This window comes from Sapajus apella, unplaced genomic scaffold (genome assembly GCF_009761245.1).
Source record: "Sapajus apella isolate SASKATOON/1434 unplaced genomic scaffold, GSC_monkey_1.0 scaffold88, whole genome shotgun sequence".
NCBI classification, from domain to species: domain Eukaryota; kingdom Metazoa; phylum Chordata; class Mammalia; order Primates; family Cebidae; genus Sapajus; species Sapajus apella.
Window position 1 is genome coordinate 1,390,557 of NW_022437028.1, and position 8,261 is coordinate 1,398,817.

At 38.6% G+C, this 8,261-nt stretch overlaps 1 protein-coding gene across 5 annotated transcripts in view; it reads right to left on the reverse strand.

The window, feature by feature from the left end:
* AUTS2 (activator of transcription and developmental regulator AUTS2) overlaps window positions 1-8,261 on the reverse strand; it is a 1,216,826-nt gene that overhangs the window by 592,622 nt on the left and 615,943 nt on the right. The gene's annotated exons all lie outside the window — the stretch shown is intronic.

Here is an 8,261-nt window from a genome sequence, read left to right on the forward strand (position 1 = left end):
AAAAAAAAAAAAAGCAGGAGTTGCAATTCTCGTCTCTGATAAAATAGACTTTAAAGCAAAAAAGAGCAAAAGAGACAAAGAAGGATACTACTTAATGGTAAAAGGATCAATGCAACAAGAAGAGCTAACGATCCTAAATATATACGTACCCAATACAGGAGCACTCAGATATTTAAGGCAAGTTCTTAATGACTTACAAAGAGACTTAGACTCCCACACAATAATAGTGGGAGACTTTAACACCCCATTGTCAATATTAGACAGATCAACCAGACAGAAAATTAACAAGGATATCCAGGACTTGAACTCAGACCTGGAACAAGCAAACCTAATAGACATTTACAGAACTCTCCACCTCAAATCCACAGAATATACATTCTTCTCAGTACCACATCATATCTACTCTAAAGCTGACTGCATAATTGGAAGCAAATGACTCCTCAGCAAATGCAAAAGAACAGAAATCATAACAAATAGTCTCTCAGACCACAGTGCAATTAAGTTAGAACTCAGAATTCAGAAGCTAACTCAGAACTGCACAGCCTCATGGAAACTGAACTTGCTCTTGAATGTTGACTGGATAAAAAATGAAATGAAGGCAGAAATAAAGACGTTCTTCAAAATCAGTGAGAACGAAGACACAACATACCAGAATCTCTGGGACACATTTAAAACAGTCTCTAGAGGAAAATATATAGCAATGAGTGCCCATATGAGAAGAAAAGAGAGATCTAAAATTGACACCCTATCGTCAAAATTGAAAGAGCTAGAGGAGCAAGATCAAAAAAACTCAAAACCTAGCAGAAGACAGGAAATAACAAAGATCAGAGCAGAACTGAAGGAGATAGAGACACAAAAAGTCCTTCAAAAAATCAATAAATCCAGGAGCTGGTTTTTCGAAAAGATCAACAAAATAGACCACTAGCCAGATTAATAAAAAAGAAAAGAGAGAATAACAAATTTATGCAATAAAAAATGATAAAGGGGATATCACCACAGATTCCACAGAAATTCAAACCATCATCAGAGATTATTATAAGCAACTCTATGCACATAAGCTAGGAAACCTGGAAGAAATGGATAAATTCCTGGACACTTGCATACTCCCAAGCCTAAACCAGGAAGAAGTTGAAACCCTGAATAGACCAATAACAAGGTCTAAAGTTGAGGCAGCAATTAGGAGCCTACCACCCAAAAAAAGCCCAGGTCGAGACAGGTTCACAGCCGAATTCTACCAACATATAAAGAGGACCTGGTACCATTCCTTCTGAAACTATTCCAAATAATCCAAAAAGAGGGAATCCTTCCCAAATCATTTTATGAGACCAACATCATCCTGATACCAAAACCCGGCAGAGACTCAACAAGAAAAGAAAACTTCAGGCCGATATCCATGATGAACATAGATGCAAAAATCTTCAATAAAATACTGGCAAGCCGATTGCAACAGCACATCAAAAAGCTTATCCACCATGATCAAGTAGGCTTCATCCCGGGGATGCAAGGCTGGTTCAACATACGCAACTCCATAAACGTAATTCACCACATAAACAGAACCAAAGACAAAAACCACATGATTGTCTCAATTGATGCAGAGAAAGCCTCTGACAAAATTCAACAGCCCTTTATGCTAAAAGCCCTCAATAAACTAGGTATTGACAGAACGTATCTCAAAATAATAAAAGCTACTTATGACAAACCAACAGCCAATATCATACTGAATGGGCAAAAATTGGAAGCATTCCTTTTGAAATCTGGCACTAGACAAGGATGCCCTCTGTCACCACTCCTATTCAATATAGTACTGGAAGTTCTAGCTGGAGCAATCAGGCAAGAAAAAGAAATAAAGGGTATTCAAATAGGAAAGGAGGAAGTCATATTGTCTCTATTTGCAGACGGCATGATTGTCTATCTAGAAGACCCCATTGTCTCAGCCCAAAGTCTCCTGAAACTGATAAGCAACTTCAGCAAAGTCTCAGGATACAAAATCAATGTGCAAAAATCACAAGCATTCCTATACACCCATAACAGACTTAAAGAGAACCAAATCAAGAATGAACTGCCATTCATAATTGCTGCAAAGAGAATAAAATACCTAGGAATACAACTAACAAGGAATGTAAAGGACCTCTTCAAGGAGAACTACAAGCCACTGCTCAACAAAATAAGAGAGGACACAAACAGATGGCGAAACATTCCATGTTCATGGTTAGGAAGAATCAATGTCATGAAAATGGCCATACTGCCCAAAGTAATTTACAGATTTAATGCTATCCCCATCAAGCTATCAATGACTTTCTTGACAGAACCAGAAAAAAACACCTTAAACTTCATATGGAACCAAAAGAGAGCCTGCATAGCCAAGTCAATTCAAAGCAAAAAGAACAAAGCCGGAGGCATCACACTACCTGACTTCAAACTATACCACAAGGCTACAGTAATCAAAACAGCAATGGTACTGGTACCAAAACAGAGATATAGACCAATGGAACAGAACAGAGGCCTCAGAGGCAACACCACACATCTACAACCATCTGATCTTTGACAAACCAGACAAAAACAAGCAATGGGGAAAGGATTCCCTGTTTAATAAATGGTGTTGGGAAAACTGGCTAGCCATGTGCAGAAAGCAGAAACTGAACCCCTTTCTGACACCTTACACTAAAATTAACTCCAGATGGATTAAAGACTTAAACATAAGACCTAACACCATAAAAACCCTAGAAGAAAATCTAGGCAAAACCATTCAGGACATAGGCGTAGGCAAGTACTTCATGACCAAAACACCAAAAGCATTGGCAACAAAAGCCAAAATAGACAAATGGGACCTAAGCAAACTCCACAGCTTCTGCACGGCAAAAGAAACAGTCATTTGAGTGAATCGGCAAGCAACAGAATGGGAAAAAATTTTTGTAGTCTACCCATCTGACAAAGGGCTGATACCCAGAATTTACAAAGAACTAAAACAGATTTACAAGAAAAAAACAGACAAGCCCATTCAAAAGTGGGCAAAGGATATGAACAGACACTTTACAAAAGAAGACATACATGAAGCCAACAAATATATGAAAAATGCTCATCATCACTGGTCATTATAGAAATGCAAATCAAAACTACATTGAGATACCATCTCACGCCAGTTAGAATGGTGATCATTAAAAAATCTGCAGACAACAGATGCTGGAGAGGATGTGGAGAAATAGGAACACTTTTACACTGTTGGTGGGAGTGTAAATTAGTTCAACCATGTGGAAGACAGTGTGGTGATTCCTCAAGGACCTAGAAATAGAAATTCCATTTGACCCAGCAATCCCATTACTGGGTATATATCCAAAGGATTATAAATCGTTCTACTATAAGGACACATGCACACAAATGTTCATTGAGGCACAGTTTACAATAGTAAAGACCTGGAACCAACCCAAATGCTCATCGATGATAGACTGGACAGGGAAATTGTGGCACATATACACCATGGAATATTATGCAGCCATCAAAAACGAAGAGTTGGTGTCCTTTGTAGGGACATGGATGAACCTGGAAACCATCATTCTCAGCAAACTGACACAGGAGCAGAAAATCAAACACCACATGTTCTCACTCATAGGCAGGTGTTGAACAACAAGAACACATGGACACAGGGAGGGGAGCACTACACACTGGGGTCTGTTGGGGGGAAATAGGGAAGGGACAGTGGGGGGTGGGGAGTGGGGGGATGGCATGGGGAGAAATGTCAGATATAAGTGAGGGGGAGGAAGGCAGCAAATCACACTGCCACATGTATACCTATGCCACAATCTTGCATGTTCTTCACATGTACCCCAAAACCTAAAATGCAATAAAAAATTTAAAAAATAAATAAAAATTTTGAATATATTTTCCCTCTAAAGATATACAGGAGTATATATATATATGTAATTTTTGAAAATATGAATGAGGCAACACATTTTCTTAGATTATGGTATCTGGGTATACCATCTTGCATCATTGGTATGAGTTATTAGGAAAATAAAAACATAAAAGAGAGAAAATAACTGATGTTATTTTAAAATGTTGTATATATGTGTGTGGACACATATGTATATACAAAAAATGCTGAAACAACCAGCATTTATACATTGCCCTTAGAAGTACAGAGAGAGAGAGAGAGAGAGTGTGAGTGTGTGTGTGTGTGTGTGTGTGTGTGTGTGTGTGTGTGTGTGTACTAAGAATTTTGGCTATTATTTAGTCTGGTTCCCTCATTTTATTGAGAAAACTGATGTTCAAAGAAGTGGTTTATTTGTTGTTCAAAAGCCAACAGCTACTAGGTGGCAGACAATTTCTGACTCCAAAAAGTAGGGCCCTTTACCACATGGGTCACAAATGTGTATAAGAGTGTGTATATGCATACACACAAACACAAAATGCCTGGCACAAAGAAAAGTTATTAATAAATGGTAGCAATATTATTTCTCTTTCTTCTTTATATTTAGCCAAACTTTCCTTACATACACCGAGTGTAAAGAAGACAACTACTCAAACCTTTTTCTTAAGAGAGGATAATGATTATCTGAACCTTGAACTTGCTATTGTTATGTCTTGTCTTGCTTCACAAGTTCTACAGGCAGCTGACCATTAATAGAACCGGAACTAGTGAGCCTACCCTCAACCAGTGTCCACAATGTTCACAACAGTTTGCCTATCAGTAAATCTCAGTGGGAAAAGTCAGTCTAGTTCACACTGTTTGCCAATTTCAGCTTATCCTTTGAAATGAAAATAAATACCCAGGAACAATGTTTTATTTAAGAACCTAATTTCATACACATCAGTGCACTAAAACATGTCCCTATAGATGCTGCCAATACTGATCAAATCTGAATTATTTTTATTCAGTTGCTGCAACCATATATCCAGATGCCTAGAGAAGAACATGGCACGAGGGGGTTCCAAGTGACATGCTCTGAATCCTTCCCGTGCCAGGCAACATTTAATTATATCCATTGTTTTTATTATTCAGAATATATTCACAGTCCATCTACTCAGCAAGAAATTCCCTTCTATTTTATTCAGTATAGCTTTTATGCTAAAAGAAGGGAGGAAAAGCTGTAGCTCCCTCTCCTATTCCCCATAAGGAGATATGAGGCTGCTGAAGCCCAGTTGATTTCCCAAGCCCAATTACTTCATTGTGTACTATCCTCTTCAACAGCACACTTTACCTAGGGACACAGTCTGCCTAAACACCACACACTTAATGGAGTCCCGAAGCTGTCTCAATTTCATTGCTTGTAACTAATAGGCTGTGATACTTTTTCCCCAAACAGATCAGAGCTCTTCTCTCACTCCACATCTTCCTCCTACAGAATAAAAAAGGGAGGGGGAAGCTGCTCTGATGAAAGAGACAGAGTATAAATTCCTGTTGCCATACCTTCATTACTGCCTAATACCTGCCTTTCATATGGGCACAGCAATGTCATTCAATCCAATAGAGGAGCTTCTTTTCTCCAGACAATGACAACAATAGGTGTTTTGTTATTATTCTGAGTAGTAACGTGGAACAGCAGGAATCTACACACTCTGTAGTAGTTAACAGGCAGACAAATCAAGTTTTTTTTTCCTTGAAAGAATTCTGAAGTTGAGTGTCCAGAGAGTATTTTAGGATTGAGAAAGAAAGCAATGAAGTGCTAAGAAAATGATGATTTCTTTAAACTCGAAAGCCTTTGGAATATGTTGCTACCAGTCAAAGATAAAGATTTAAACGTCTCCTATTGTCTTCCACTATTCAGAGTAGATTCAGAATTCTTTTTGTTTTGTTTTGTTCTTTGAGACAGATTCTCTCACTGTGTCGTCTAGGCTGTAGTATAGTGGCACAATCTCAAGTCACTGTAACCTCTGCCTCCCAAGTTCAAGCGATTTTTGTGCCTCAGCCTCCCAAGCAGCTAAGACTACTGGTACAAGACATAATGCCGGGCTAATTTGTTTTTGTATTTTTAGTAGAGGCAGGGTTTCACCATATTGGCCAGGCTGGTCTCGAACTCCTGACCTCAAGTGATACACCCACCTCAGCCTCCCAAAGTGCTGGGATTACAGGTGTGAGCCACTGTGCCTGTCCAGATTTGGTATTCATATTAACAGCTCACCCCCTATTCTGATTTCAGTTTATATCTGGTAAAAGAATATGATTTCCAGGGATAGGTGTTATATCAAAAATACAACTTTACCTTCCTACAGAGATACAAAATTTGTGATAGATCTTTGTCTTAATCCTTAGCACTTATGTTAATAGCTGTGTCTTACTGAAGATTTCCTATTCAGTAATTTAAGCATACTGGGGAAGGACCATCAGGAAAAGAGACTTTTTCAAAACTAATTTCTTAAAAAGGTTATGTACATTTTAAGATGGCATTTCTGCCATCTTCCAGAGCCATAGCCAAGTGGAGATTTCAAGAAAAAATAGAAATATTACAAAACCCAGGCCCAAAGACATGCTGAAGAAATGCTACAGGTATTTCTGAAATGTGATTCCTCCCTGTCCCCCAGGGATAATTTCATGCTGCCTGAGATAATATCTCTTATATAATGTGGGAAAGAATCAAAATAGTTAATCCACATAGCTCTCAAGCCCTGCTAGAACTCACCAGCTTTCTTCTTAAGGCAAGACACAACAGTAACATTTAATTACATTTGATATTTAGCTTCTGATTCCATAAGTCATCCTAAATTATCTTTTGGGTCAAAACAGACGTAAATTCACCCACTGAAGACAGTTATTATTATCTTCAAAGTTAAAAACCCCTGACTGCTTGGGAAGGGAGAAATAGCAAACATGTAATAAGCTCTAAAAAGCATCATCACAGTCCTTCAAGGAAACACGCTCTACTCCTTCGTCTCCCTTGGTAGAACTAATGTGACCACCCTAACTCTGGCCAATACTCCTGGACAAGCATGTAAGTCATGGTTAGTCTGGAAGGTGTCTAAACTGGATTACAGGAAAGAAAGACAACAGAGGTGATCCTCTGGTCAAACTTTTTTTTCGTTTTTTGAGACATGTTCTCGCCCTGTCACCCAGGTTAGAGTACAGTGGCATGATCTCAGTTCACAGAAACCTCTGTCTCCCAGGTTCAAGTGATTCTCTTGCCTCAGCCACCTGAGTAGCTGGAATTACAGGTATCTGCCAATCATTCCCCCCAATTTTTGTATTTTTAGTAGAGATGTCGTTTCACCATGTTGGCCAGTCTGGTCTCAAACTCCTGACCTAAAGAGATCCACCTACCTTGGCCTCCCAAAGTTCTAGAATTACAGGCGTGAGTCACCACATCCAACCCTGGTCAAACTATTATGCTTACATTTGCCCAAGTTATAAACTAACGCCCAGCACTTTCCAGGTCCAACAGATGGTCTCCTTTATCATCTTTTCATAGCGCTTTCACAGATTTTGGTAAATCAGGAACAAAAGAGAAGAAAGTGCTTTGAATATTAAATAAAGGTATGAAGAAGCCTAGAACTAACTGAATCTATTATGCTGAATTCATTATTCATTGAGAAGGGAAAAATCATAATATACAGGGAAATAATAAAAGATTATTAAAGTAAATTCTAGGTTAGGTCTGAGATTTAAATAACCCTGACAGTAGGTTACACGAATCACTGCACTTTCTTCCCCAGAGGCAAACCTATCTGAAACAGTCAGTAGCTGGCGCAGGTCTGCTTTATCATGTTAGAAAATTATGTTGGATGAGTTAAATCTGAATAGTGCCCTCTACAGGGATTAACATTTCTTTACAATATTTTCCTTAATGCTGGGCATCTTTGTCTTCGTGCTCTAAAAATCAATCATTCTTGTAAAAGGCTCTTCATTTAGGCTCTGAAATCAGATGCTGTGTCCTTAAACCTCTGTTACACTCACTGCTCATGAGCTATGTAACTTTAGGTGAGTTACTTTAGTTCTCTAAACCTCAAGATTTCTACCTGTAAAATGAGGATACTATCTAGAAGGCAGGGGTCCCTTTTAATGCAAAATAGCACGTGCTTGGCACACAGCAAACCCTCACTCCGTGTTAGCTTCTAGCAGTATTCATGTTTAAGATACAAATCTATCTGCATTTTTACTTCATTGACTTATAATAATTTCCCATTAGTGTCTTCAAAAGCAATTTCCTTTCCCTCATTAAGCCTGATAAGGTGCAAACACATATTTTTAGATAATGCCACTACCAAGAAAGGTTCAGGGTTGTGTAGGTTTTTGGCCCTGTCAAAACAGGCTGCCATCAGAGTTTAAGGACCAC